Source organism: Hippopotamus amphibius, chromosome 3, assembly GCF_030028045.1.
Source record: "Hippopotamus amphibius kiboko isolate mHipAmp2 chromosome 3, mHipAmp2.hap2, whole genome shotgun sequence".
Lineage (NCBI taxonomy): Eukaryota > Metazoa > Chordata > Mammalia > Artiodactyla > Hippopotamidae > Hippopotamus > Hippopotamus amphibius.
The window spans coordinates 83,353,360-83,368,110 of NC_080188.1; positions in this window are offsets into that span (position 1 = coordinate 83,353,360).

A 14,751-nucleotide genomic window follows, 5' to 3' on the forward strand; every position below is an offset into this window, starting at 1 on the left:
CTAGGGGAGGTGCCTAGCATTTCTCCCAGCAACTCGGGTCCAGGGAGCCCGCTGGGTACCTAGACCTGGTCCTTCGCCCCCAGGACCAGAGGCATTCCTGGGCCCCTCTGCCTCATTGTGCCTAAGCTCCATTTCCCACCACCCCCAGGGCCTTTTCTAAGTGTAGGCCCTGCCCATTGCCTAACCTCCCCCCCATCCCCCCACCCTGCCCATGTCTAAGCCCCACCCCTACAGCCAAGGCCTTTTCTGGCTTTTTTTTTTTTCTTTTTCTTTTTCTTTTTCTTTTTCTTTTTTTTTCTTCCCACCTCCTCACTTAGGCTATTACAGTTGTTTTACCTTCCAGTTGTTGCTCCATCTTTTTTTTTTCTGACACATCTGTTACTTTCCTATTATTGCATTTTTTATCTTGCTATTTTTCTGCTGCTCTCCTACTTTTTTTTTTTTTTTAATTTTTTTTGTTCTCCTGCTCCACACAGCTTGTGGGATCTTAATTCACAAGCCCAGGGTCAGGCCTGAGCTCCTGAGGTGGGAGCTCTGAGTCCAAAACTTTGGACTAACAGGGAAACCCAGTTCCCAGGGAATATTCATCAGAGTGAGGTCTCCCAGAGGTTCTCACCTTAACACCAAGACCCAGCTCTACTCAACAGCCTACAAACTCCAGTGCTTGAAACCTCAGGCCAAACACTCAGTGGGACAGGAACACAATCCCACCCATCCAAAGTGGGGGGAAAATGAGATGACAAAAAAATATATCACAGATAAAGGAACAAGGTAAAAACCCACAAGACCAAATAAATGAAGAGGAAATAGGAAAACTGCCTGAAAATCTCGATAACAAAATAGAGAAAATACAAGAAACAGTTAATAAGAACTCAGAAGAACTAAAGAGCAAAGAAACAGTAATAGATAACAAAGTAACTGAAATTAAAAATACTCTAGATGGTAAAAACAGCAGAATTACTGAGGCAGAAGAATGAATAAGTGACTTGGAAGATAGAATGGGGGTAATAACTGCCACAGAGCAGGAAAAAGAAAAAAGAATAAAAAGAATGGAAGACAGTCTCAGAGACCTTAGTGACAACATTAAGCGCACCAACATTTGAATCACAGGCATCCCAGAAGAAGAAGAAAACAAGAAAGGGTCTGAGAAAATATTTCAAGAGGTTATAGTGGAAAACTTCCCCAACATGGAAAAGGAAATAATTACTCAAGTCCAAGAAGTGCAGAGAGTCCCATACAGAATAAACCCAAGGAGAAATACATCGAGGCACATATTAATCAAACTAATAAAAATTAAACACAAAGAAAAAATATGAAAAGCAGCAAGAGAAAAGCAACAAATAACATACAAAGGAAAACCCATAAGAATAACAGCTAATCTTTCTGCAGAAGCTCTGCAGGCCAGAAGGGAGTGGCAGGATATACTGAAAGTCCTGAAAGAGAGAAACCTACAGCCAAGAATACTCTACCCAGCAAGAATCTCATTCAGATTCGATGGAGAAATCAAAAGCTTTACAGACAAGCAAAAGTTAAGAGAATTCAGCACCACCAAACCAGCCTTACAACAAGTGCTAAAGGAACTTTTCTAAGCAGGAAACACAAGAGAAGGAAAAGATCTACAAAAACAAACCCAAAACAATTAAGAAAATGGTAATAGGAACATACATGTCAATAATCACCTTAAATGTAAATGGATTAAATACTCCAACCAAAAGACACAGACTGGCTGAATGGATACAAAAACAAGACCCCTACATATGCGGTCGACAAGAAACCCACTTCAGACAAAGGGACACATATAGACTGAAAGTAGGGGAATGGAAAAAGATATTCCATGCAAATGGAAGTCAAAAGAAAGCAGGAGTAGCAATACTCATATCAGACACATTAGACTTTAAAGTAAAGACTATTATAAGAGACAAGGAAGGACACTACATAATGATCAAGGGATCCATCCAAGAAGAAGCTATAACAATTGTAAATATCTATGCCCCCAACATAGGAGCACCTCAATACATAAGGCAAATGCTAACAGCCATAAAAGGGGAAATCAACAGTAACACAATAACAGTAGGAGACTTTAACATCCCACTTACATCAATGGACAGATCATCCAAACAGAAAATAAATAAGGACACACAAGTTTTAAATGACACATTAGACCATCTCGACTTAATTGATATTTATAGGACATTCCATCCAATAACTACAGAATACACTTTCTTCTCAAGTGCACACGGAACATTCTCCAGGATAGATCACATCTTGGGTCACAAATCAAGCTTTGGTAAATTCAGAAAAATTGAAATTGTATCAAGCATTTTCTCTGACCACAATGCCATGAGACTAGATATCAATTACCTGAAAAAAACTGGAAAAAATACAAACACATGGAGACTAAACAATACGCTATTAAACAACCAAGAAATCACTGAAGAAATCAAATAGGAAATCAAAAAATACCCAGAAACAAATGACAATGAAAACACAACAACCCAAAACCTATGGGACACAGCAAAAACAGCTCTAAGAGGGAATTTTATAGCAATACAGTCCTACCTTGAGAAACAAGAAAAATATTAAATAAACAACCTAACATTACACCTAAAACAATTAGAGAAAGAAGAACAAAGAAACCCCAAAGTGAGCAGAAGGAAAGAAATCATAAAGATCAGATCAGAAATAAATGAAAAAGAAAGGAAGGAAACAATAGCAAAGATCAATAAAACTAAAAGCTGGTTCTTTGAGAAGATAAACAAAATTGATAAACCATTAGCCAAACTTATCAGGAAAAAAAGGGAGAAGATGCAAGTCAACAGAATTAGAAATGAAAAAGGGGAAGTAACAACTGACACTGCAGAAATACAAAAGATCATGAGAGACTACTACAAGCAACTATATGCCAATAAATTGGATAACCTGGAAGAAATGGATAAATTCTTAGAAAAGTAAAATCCTCCAAGACTGAACCAGGAAGAAATAGAAAATATGAACAGACCAATCACAAGTACGGAAATTGAGGCTATGATTAAAAATCTCCCAACAAACAAAAGCCCAGGGCCAGATGGCTTCAAAGGTGAATTCTATCAAACATTTAGAGAAGAGCTAACACCTATCCTTCTCAAACTCATCCAAAATATAGCAGAAGGAGGAATTCTCCCAAACTCATTCTATGAGGCTACCATCACCCTGAAACCAAAACCAGGCAAAGATGTCACAAAAATAGAAAATTACAGGCCAATATCACCGATGAATATAGATGCAAAAATCCTCAACAAAATACTAGCTAACAGAATCCAACAGCACATTAAAAAGATCATACACCATGATCAAGTGGGGTTTATCCCTGGGATGCAAGGATTCTTCAATATATGCAAATCAAACAATGTGATACACCATATTAAAAACTGAAGGATAAAAACTATATGATAATCTCAATAGACGCAGAAAAAGCTTTTGACAAAATTCAACACCCTTTTATGATAAAAACTCGCCAGAAAATGGGCACAGAAGAAAATTACCTCAACATAATAAAAGCTATATACGACAAACCAACAGCCAACATCGTTCTAAATGGTGAAAAATGGAAAGCATTCCCTCTAAGAACAGGAACAAGTCAAGGGCACCCACTTTCACCATTATTACTCAACATAGTTTTGGAAGTTTTAGCCACAGCAATCAGAGAAGGAAAAGAAATAAAAGGAATCCAAATTGGAAAAGAAGAAGTACAATTGTCACTCTTTGCAGATGACATGATATTATACATAGAAAACCCTAAAGATTCTACCAGAAAACTGCTAGCACTAATGAATTTAGTAAAGTAGCAGGATATAAAATTAATGCACAGAAATCTCTTGCATTCCTATACACTAACAACGAAAGAGCAGAGAGAGAAATTAAGAAGACTGTGCCATTTACCATTGCAACAAAAAGAATAAAATACCTAGGAATAAACCTGCCCAAGGAGGCAAAAGACGTGTATGCAGAAAACTATAAGACACTAATGAAAGAAATCAAAGACGATACAAACAGATGGAGGGACATACCATGTTCTTGGATTGGAAGAATCAATATTGTGAAAATGACTATCTTACGCAAATCAGTGTACAGATTCCATGCATTCCCTATCAAATTACCAACGGCATTTTTCACAGAACTAGAACAAGAAATCTTATGATTTCTATGGAAATGCAAAAGACCCCAAATAGCCAAAGCAATCTAGAGAAGGAAAGATGGAGTTGGTGGAATTAGGCTTCCTGACTTCAAACTATACTACACAGCCACAGTGATCAAGACAGTATGGTACTGGCACAAAAACAGAAAGGTAGATGAATGGAACAGAATAGAGAACTCAGAGATAAACCCAAGTGCATATGGGCAGCTTATTTTGACAAAGGAGGCAAGAATAGACAATGGAAAAAAGACAGCCTCTTCAATAAGTGGTGCCAGGAAAATTGGACAGCTACATGTAAAAGAATGAAATTAGAACACTTCCTAACACCATACACAAAAATAAGCTCCAGATGGATTAAAGACCTACATGTAAGGCCAGACACTTTAAAACTCCTAGAGGAAAACATAGACAGAGCACTCTATGACATCCACTAAAGCAAGATCCTTTTTGACCCCCCTCCTAGAATCATGGAAATAAAATCAAGAATAAACAAATGGGACTGAATGAAACTTAAAGGCTTTTGTAGAGCAAAAGAAACTATACACAAGACAAGAAGACAACCCTCAGAATGGGAGAAAATACTTGCCAATGAAGCAACGGACAAAGGATTAATCTCCAAAATATACAAGCAGCTCATGCAGCTTAATACCAAAAAAGCAAATAACCCAATCCACAAATGGGTGGAAGACCTAAATAGACATTTCTCCAAAGAAGACATCCAGATGGCCAACAAACACATGAAAAGATACTCAACATCATTAATCATTAGAGAAATGCAAGTCAAAGCCACAATAAGGTATCAGCTCACACCGATCAGAATGGCCATCATCAGAAAATCTAGAAACAACAAATGTTGGAGAGGGTGTGGAGAAAAGGGAACTCTCCTGCACTGTTGGTGGGACTCTAAGTTGGTACAGCCACTATGGAAAACAGTTTGGAGGTTCCTCAAAAAACTAAAAATGGAACTACCATATGACCCAGTAATCCCACTACTGGGCATATACCCATAATCCCAAAAGAAACATGTATCATAATGTTTATTGCAGCACTATTTACAATAGCCAGGACATGGAAGCAACCTAAATGCCCATCAACAGATGAATGGATAAAGAAGATGTGGCACATGTATACAATGGAACATTACTCAGCCATAAAAAGGAATGAAATTGAACTATATGCAATGAGGTGGATAGACCTAGAGTCTGTCATACAGAGTGAAGTAAGCCAGAAAGAGAAAAACAAATATTGTATGCTAACTCATATACATATGGACTCTGAAGAAATGGTACTGATGAACCCAGTGACAGGGCAAGAGTGGAGATGCAGATGTAGAGAATGGACTTGAGGACACAGGGTTGGGGGTGTGGGGGGTGAAGGGGAAACTGGGATGAAGTGAGAGAGTAGCATAGACATAGATACACTACCAAATGTAAAATAGATAGCTAGTGGGAAGTTGCTGTATAACAAAGGGAGATCAGCTCGATGATGGGTGATGCTTTGGAGGGCCAGGACAGGGAGGGTGGGAGGGAGTGGCGGGAGGGAGGGGATAGGGACATATATGTATAAATACAGCTGATTTACTTTGGTGTACCTCAAAAACTGGTATAAGGGTGTAAAGCAATTATATTCCAATAAAGAGCTTAAAAAAATACTATTTGTTTGGTTGTGCAGGGTCTTAGTTGCGGCATGTAGGATCTTCGTTGCAGCATGCAGGATCTTTAGTTGCATGTGGACTGTTAGATGTGGCATGTGGGATCTAGTTCCCTGACCAGCGATCGAGCCCGGGCCTCCAAAACTGGAAGTGTGGAGTCTAAGCCGCTGGACCACCAGGGAAGTCCCCGTCTAGCTTGTTAATTCTTACTGATGCACAGGAGTCCTTAGTAGGAAGGTGGCCATCACGTTGCTCCTACTCGTCCCCTACTGATGGAGCCCTATGTCACCCATGCATTGCGTCACCACACGGGGCGCCATGGTCGACAATTCCACACACATCCCCTTAAGGACTTGGAGAGCTTTTCTCCGGACTGCCCCGCGTGTAAGTCTATGTATAGTCACTGTCGTAGGTCCTGCCAGATTTCTCTGGGCGGGACGGGAGGCAGCTGCACAGGGCTGGGGAGGCCTGGCCTGGAGAAGGGCCCATGAACATGGGTGGCCTTGGGCTGAGTTGCCTGGCACTGGCTCTGGCTTCCCTTCCCCGGGGAAGGCGTGTCTTTCAGTGACTGGCTCCCATTTTGAGGCCACACATCCCCTTCTTTATAACCCGTACAATGGTTTGTCATTAAAGGTGATCTGTTGACTGTTTCTCTCCTCTCCTCCTAGACTGCAAGTTCTCCAAGGGCAGGGCTTTTCTCACCCGCCGTCGGATTAGGTCCCACACCTAAAACAGAGCTGGTCCAGCAGGTCCCAGCCAACAGGCACTGAATTTGTGCCAGCAGTGAACTTGGGCTGCAAGGAATCCAAATGAAGCCTGGGCAGGGCTGGGTCCAGGGTGGGGGAAGAGAGGCTCCAAGGGCACAAAAGTTAAGGAGGTTTCGCCCCCAGGCGTCAGTCTGCACGTGTGCAACGTGACGTATTAGGGTCTCCCTTGCCTTATCCTAGACCCCACTCTGACTGCAGGTACTGTTTTTTTTTCATTTATTTATACTTTTTATTTTTGGCTGTGTTGGGTCTTCTTTGCTACATGTGGGCTTTCTCTAGTTGTGGCGAGCGGGGACTACTCTTCATTGCAGTGCGCAGGCTTCTCAGTGCGGTGGCTTCACTTGTTGCAGAGCACAGGCTCTAGGCGCATGGGCTTCAGTAGTTGTGGCGCGTGGGCTCAGTAATTGTGGTTAGTGGGCTCTAGAGCGCAGGCTCAGCAGTTGTGGCATACAGGCTTAGCTGCTCTGCGTCATGTGGGATCTTCCAGGACCAGGGCTTGAACCCACATCCACTGCATTGGCAGGCAGATTCTTAACCACTGTGCCACCAGGGAAGTCCCTGACTGCAGGTTGTTTTGCCTTAGAAAAGCTTTGACCTCAAGTTTAATGTCTAGCCTGGTCCTTCCTCTCTCTTTTCCCTGCCCCTCCTTTCTCTCTCATTGACCGTCATTGGGTTAGGACCTGGCAAGGTCACTGTCCAGAGGGGAGGGGACAGGAGACTAACCATTAGGATGCATGGACATGAGTTTTAAAAAAAAGGAATGAGTCATCACCCAGGACCTTGGCCTCAGGGAAGAATGAGTGGTCACCTCCAGCCGCATGGAGGGGGTAATGGCCGGGGTCGTATTTTGTCAAGGAGGCGATGGGTGAAGGGTATCCGAGCAGCGGCGCCGGGTCGAAGGCTGGGTCGGAACCACACGTGTGGTCAGGGCTGGCGGGGTCTGTTCCTGGAGCCTGAGGTCCAAGGCGGGGAGGCAGGGTTGCGGGTCTGGGGAGCAGGGAGGCGAGGCTGCGGGGGAAGGCGGACGTGGGGGAGATGGGAGGGTAGAAGCAGGGTGCAGCTCTGAGGGGCCACTCGGACTGTGTCCCAAGGGCAATAATGTATGGAAGAATTGTAAGCGGGGCAGTGGCAAGAGAAAGCGTGCCCTTTAGAAGATTACACATCTGTGTGAAGGTATGCACATTTGTGGCCATGGGTGTCTAAAGGAGAGCTGAGGTGTCCAGGGAACCAGTGGGTAGGGTCTCACCGGGGGAAATAGAAAGAGAGCACTTTTGAGCCGAGATGCCTCCCCGGCTTCGTCGTGCAAACCGCCATCAGCAAAATTGTTTTCCAGACGCAAGAAAGGCCACCAGGAAAGTGTCCGTCTTGCCCGGAAGATGCAGGACCTGGCCCCTCCCTTAGACTCTGGGAGAGGCCATGCAGGCCCCCAGCTGGCTGTCCCCACTCTCAGGACGGAGGGGGCCCGGCAGGGCGGCTCCCTTACAGGGAGGGGCTTCTCTTCCCACCTGTGCTCACAGGCCTTGAGGGAGGACTTTCTCCTTCCTCTCCTGGAACTGAAACCTCAAAAGCAGGCTTTAAAATGGGTAGGACCCTCCTGGCGAGGCCATGCTAGGGAGAAGCCATTATCTTTGTGCTGACCTCACCCTGTGCTTTGCCAAAGAGAAATCCTCTCCACCCATTTACCAAACTGGACTTTCAGGCTGGGCCGCTCTCTGAGAAAGTGTCTGGGGGTTCCCGTGCCTTCAGGCCTCTATCCTCCTCCTCCCGCTGTCCCCCCACCCATTGCTCTGTCAGTCGGTTTGCTTCCTTTGAATCTCTTCTATGTCCCCTGACCTCAGGTCCCTCACCAGGCGGCCAAGCGGAACACCGGCGCAGCCTCTGCGGTCCTCGTCCCCTCGGCCCGCCCGGCTTCCAGAAGCAGCAGCAGCCGCAGCCAGTGCCCTGCTAGGCCCCTCAAAGACCTGTGAAATCTGTTGTCAGACCAGCCCGGTCCGACCAGGAAAACCCCAGGCTACAGCCAGCTTCCTGGCAGAAGTAAGCTCCCTACGCTTAGAAATGGTGCCAAAAATGGGGCTTTCATGTCTTTTCCCCACTGGTGACCCTCGTACCCCTGCTGCAGCCCCCAGCACCTCAGGCCTGGCTGAGGGACGCCAAGCTTCTTTCATTTCCTTGTGGAAACAGGACTTGGGGACAAAATCACCCGGGGGTTTGTTTTTTAAATGAAAAAATAATAATAAATTCAGGTGGTTTCTTTTTTGTTTTTTTTTTTTTTACAAAAGGTTCTCCCTGGGATGGCCAGCCTGCCCCCACTCCCCTCCTCACCTCCTCCGTCCCAGCTGTCACTTCCGACCCTCCCTGGACTGCGGGTGGGCTTCCAGAGGGTCCGCAGGGTGCAAATCCTCAAGACAGTTCCCCAGGGGGTTTGGTGCAACCCAGAGTCTGGACCGTGCTGCCCCAACACATATCGTGAGTGCCCTGTTTGCACTAGGAGAGGACCCGGTCATTAAGATGCTAAGTCCAGGGAGAGAAGGCCTGGGAAAGCAGTTAGAAAAAAGGAGGCAGTTGCTGGGGGTCGGAGGGGCAATTTGTGTCCATGGAACCCGGAGAGCTATTTGGCGCGTTGGTCAGTGAAACCCTTGACCTCCGTCCCCAGGGGTCTCCACTTCTGAAGCCTAGACCTTCTCCTGTATGTCTGAATTGGACTCTTTGGCTACGGTGTCGGCCAGGTCTTTGAGTTCCTGGGTCTGCCTGCAGCCCAGGTCGAATAGAAAGAGAGGAGGGGGAGGGGAAAGCACAGCCATCTGGATTCTCAGGGAGAATGTATTTAGCTTTCATTACTCACAGCAGGTTTTTATTTCAAACGCTTGCGCCTTGCACATGTGTACAGCACAAGGTGAGAGTCACCCCCCCTGCCCCCCCCAACCCTGCTGATGGCGCTCATGGGAGCCCGTGCGTCTCCCAGGCTTCCTCCCACCACGTGTACGCACGCTGCACACACGGAGCCCGCTCCATGCCCTTGCTCAGCACGGCCTCGTGCCCGTCAGGGAGAGCTTGCAGCTGGTTCTGAGCTCCCTGGCAGGTGAGTCACCCAGCAGTCCATCCTGCCTGGCGGTGGGTGAGGTCACCGCTCCAGTGCCAAAGCAGGAGCGAAGAGGGTGACGCACAGCTCTTCTCCTTAGGTGTCCAGTTTGCGACCAGCCGCGTCCACTCAGTAAGGGAATAGAGAGGGAAAGCCATTTTATTCACCGGAGCGGGCCTGGGCTTTGGGGTTTCTTCTTAAATCCCTGGTCCATGGGGCTACTGAGGGCAGATGGGAGGCGCGGACTCGGAGCCCACCAGTCAGTCAACAGCTGTTTACGGAGGTCCTAATACATGTCACTGTTCAGGCATGGGGTGCAACAGGGACAAGCGAAAACAAGTCCCAGGGAGCTTATGTGCTGGTGGACATGCGAGACGGGAAACAGTCATGGAAATATGAAGGCATTTAGACACTGGTCACTGCCACGCAGCAAGTACGGTAGGATGAGCGGACGGGGCCTTGGACGGGGTGGGAATGAGCAGAGCTGAGTGGCTCTGATCTAACCAGGAAGCCGCTGTGTGACACAGGACAAGGCACGGGCTTCACGATGTCAGCCCAGGTCACCTCCTGTCTCCTGCTATCCACAGAGGGAGCACACAGCTATCCAGCACGATGTTCTGTGACTGGTTCCTCCCGGAGTCTGTTTTCTGTGGTTGCAGCCTCCGGGAAGGGAGATCTTTGTGAACGGCCTTCATCCAGCAATGGCCAGAGCTCTAGAGAACACAGAACAGCAGCAAGAGGACCCAGCCTCAGGACCAATGCATTATTTGCAAGTTCAAAGTGGCTCTGTGCCCCCTGGGCCTTTGTCAGGAGCCCAGGTGGGAGGAAGGCAGGTGACTCCCTGAAAGTGACAGCACTGGGTTGCTGAGCTCCCGTAGCCAGAAACCTTGAGGGCAGAGCAGAGCCCAGACACCCGGGGAGGGAGTCAGGGGCAGGTGGCTCTGAAATAGAGGCTGCCAGAAGCTTCACGGGCCCTGGGGGCCCACAGCCCTCAGCTGCCGTACACCTGCTGGGGGAGGAGGCTCCCGGCCCACTTGTCACATCCCAGCTCCACCATAAATCCCCCCTGGCATGGCTCTGCTGCAAACGGGGCCAGCAGATCGGGTTTTCTGGGTGCTCCCAGGACCAGCCCAAACGGGGACCTGGGTTCAAGCACCACCAAGAAAATCCTGCTTTGCAGAGAGGACCAGTTTGGCTCTTGAGAACCAGAGGAGGGAAGAAGCAGTGGAAAGGCTCTTTCCCTTTCCCTCCCTCAAAGGGCAATGAGTCATATGATTTCTCTCTCTTTTTTAAATGTGCAGGTTCACATGTCACTTAGAAAGGGGGCACAGTGCCTGGGGGTCTGGGACCCTCAGCTCTTTGGACTTCAACCGGTATAGGATCTCGACCTTCAGTCCATGCCGAGGTTTTCCCATCTCAGCCCGACAGGAATGACACAAACCTGAAAAGACAGTGCTTTTCCTTTAGGGGAAAGAAGAGGACTCCCTGGAGACGTCCTTTCCCTTCTGATTCACGCTCATTCGTAACGCAGCAGGCTTAGGGACCGCGAATGACATATTGGTTCCAGAAAGCAAGCCGGTCAAACAGACTCATCGTATATCACTGTTCCCGTGACACACAATTATTCACGCTACTGAGGCTGGTAACTTCACAGGGAGCCAGGATGTCCAGGCCCGGAGGCAGCTTGGGGGTGGGCTAAAATGAAGGAAAGGTTGAAAGCTCCAACCTGCCCCATCTTCAGCCACTGGAGGAACATTTCAGAGCAGATGGGTTGGCATACGAAGAGCACAGCAGTGCTCAGCAGCTGGGGACGGAGCTTCCATGCTTTGCACTTTTCTAAGGAGCAGCAGGTGGGGAAAGCGGGAAGGGAGGGGTGGGGGGAAGGGGAGGAAGGGACAGCAGTGACCTCCAAGCTTCTGAAGTTCTCCTGCCAGGCCAGGAATCTGGGGAATTTGCCTGACCCACCAATAGAAGAACTCGGATCGCAGCTGAGCCTTCCCACACGGAGGCTGGACCGCAGTTCTCTGCCTCTTCCGTTCTGCCAGAGCCGTCTCCTTCCAATGGCGAGTTCAGTGGTGATGGTGGTGGTGGTACCCACAGACGCACACGTGCTCTGGGAGCTTGACTGAGGCTTCCAGCGACAGGCAGAGAGTTGGGCCTCTTCCCACAGCCCTCCTGCCGCCATCCACTCGAACTCTCCCACTTCCCGTGGGGAGGTGAGCAGCGGGGGCTGTTCAGGGCGGGGGTCCCAGGGCCACATCTCAGCTGCCTGTAGACTCACAACGACCAGAGATGACCTCAGAGGGGTGGGTGGTGGGCTCGGGATGCCCAGCACTTGCGCTCTGCCTGGGCCGAGGGCAGAGGCGCTCACACAGAGGAAAGAGGAGCCCCAGATTCGATCCTTCCAGATTCCAGCCTAAACCTCTACCCCACGCCCCATCCTTCAGTCATGCCACTTTGCGACTTTAGTAAAACCCCTTCTTGAAGCTGGGAAGGGAGAGACCTGGGCCAGGGAAAATCACTGGGGCGGGGGAGGGGGATGGGGGGGGCAAGAAGTTACCACCTTAAAGGTACTCCCCCGCCCCAGGCTGCAGGCAAACTGAGCCGCCCTCCCCGCGCCTCCCTGCTCCCCCAGCTGCCTGCAGATTTCTGTCAACGTTTGGGACCTGATTCAGGAGTCCTCGGCTCTGGGAAACCTGAGCTGACGTGCACCGAAGCAGAGGCAGCCCCGCCCTCTTTTGTGCTACCCCACCCCGCACACCTCCGGGCTCCCTGTCACTCGGAGATCACCCGAGTGCCCTGTTGGTGTCTTGTACGTCTTTGTGTCCCTGGCACTTAGCTCGATGGGCACCCAAGGTGTGCATATTATGTGAGGACATTTGCTCCCCAGAGGGGGCGGGGCGCCGAACGGCAGGGTCACCTTCTGGCTGTGTGCCCCCGGGGGAGTGGAGGAACCTTCCAGAACCTCACCTGTTAAGTGGAGAGATGTCCATCTTGGGGTTATGATGAAGTTATGTGAAAGAAGGCTCAGGACAATAAGAAAACACTATGATTGTCTGTCAACCATGTGACCAGCACTGTGACCGGCCTGAGGAATCCAGTAGCGCATTAACCAAGATGCTGGCAGGGACAGATCTCAGGGGCACATTTGCGTGGGACGGCCCCTGGCCGCTGCTGGGAGCAGAGAACCACGTTCAATAAATGCACGTTAACAGATTTGGGGGCTGGAGCCCAACGTGAACCCCAGAGACCCATGGAAACGAATGGCTGGTGGGGCTTCTGGGGCGGGGCGGGGAGGGCTGGTCTGAGACAACAGCAAGGGAACTTTTTCTCCCCCTGGCAGCGGAAGGAATTACCTCCTTGGAATTATAGACAAAACTGGAGACTCCATTTGACGACTAAAAGAAATCAAATAATATTAAAGAAATACTTCCCAGGACTTCTAGAAAGGACTGGAGGTGTGTTGATTTGCCGCTCAAAGAGATGAAGAGGTGGTCTTGGGAAATTTTGGCCTGAGGTCCTGGGTCATCTAGGAGTGCCCGCAGCCTCTGCTGATGGTACATGTGTGCTAAGCTCCCTGAAACATTTCTGTCAGCTAAGCATGGATTCATTCACAAAGAGATCGAGAAAAATAGTACTTTGTTGGGGGCATTAAGGCTTTTACGCTGACTTTCAAAAGCTCACAGAGACTTCTTGTGGGCCTTGGGCCTGGTTTACTTTCAAGGCTGATCCCTTCCAGCTGCGCCCAGAGAAAAGTTGGGCTGCATGGCATCAAGATTCTGAAAAGGCTACAAACGGCCGTCTCTGAAATCGGCCACCTTCCCAGCCTGACCCCTCCTAGGGAGGAGATGAGCAGCCATGACCTAGGGAGGAAATGAGGGGTCATGACCCTAAGGGAGCTGGAGGAATGTTCCTGAGACTTCTAGATCTCAAAGTTCAAATGCATTTGCAAGACCTCCAGTGTCCCTTTCCCACTGAAGAGCCAAGGCCCTCTCCAGGGGTCCAGAGTGATAAGGGTGAAGATGTGTCAGAACACAAGGAGAGCTTCTCGACAATGTCTGTGCCAGCCCTGCCCCCATCCTAATTCTCTGGGGGAGGGGAAGTGGGGAGCATTTCGTAAAAGTCCCCAGGAGGCCTTGCTCCCTGTTTCTCAGGCGTTACTCTCCAATAGTCCAATGGCTTGCCCCCTCCAGATCCTGCACACATCTTTTTATTTCTTACTTTCAGAGAAAGGGCTCTCTGGGAGTTTGCCAGACCTGGACTTTCATCAAATCGACCACTTGTTCATGGCTCCTTTTTCTCATGTTTTACATCAACCTGTATTATATCTTGGGCTAATGAATTCTTCGTTTACCACCTGCTCTAAAAGTAGTACTTGCTTTTATTTGTCCTACAACTAGTTTTTTCTAAATTTCAAGGAAATATTTGTTTATTCAAGTATTTCAAAATATTCTCCATCTCTGAGATGTCCGCGATTTTTTAAATTTCGAGCCTATTCTCTCCTCCATTTTCATCTTCCAAATCAGAGGTTCCTTCCTTCTTGTCTGGCCAAGCTGATTCTCTGGGCTCATCTAAATGTCACCCTTCCAGTCCCCTTCAATGTGACTTTTTGTGCCAATAATATCTCAAGACAGTCTGCCTACTGTGGCATTCTGATGGAGCTACTGGTTAATAAGATGCTCATGTCAACTTTGGTGATTTGTTGAGGCCAGCTGAGCACAGAGTTTTAATAAAAAGCCTTCTATCTCCCCTCTGTCAATCAGAGGATAATCAGAAAAGAGAGCTCCAACAGGGCCGTTCTTCCCCCAGAAGCCTGGATCCCTTCCTCACAGTGAGTGGGGCAGAGGGAGGAGGCCCGCCCACTGCTCCAGGATATCCAACATCAGCCCTACCAGGAGGTGTCAAATTCATGTCCCAGACGAGTGACAAATCCTACCTATCCCAGAGCTTCAGTTCTCCTTGAATGCCGGACTCTGTGAATGGCCAGGGGCTGCTGAGTACCATGGGAGAATGGATCTTTCTTTCCTCGGTCTGGAGGGCGGGTCCTATAGCTCAGAGCCTCCTGCCGACATCCAGTGCT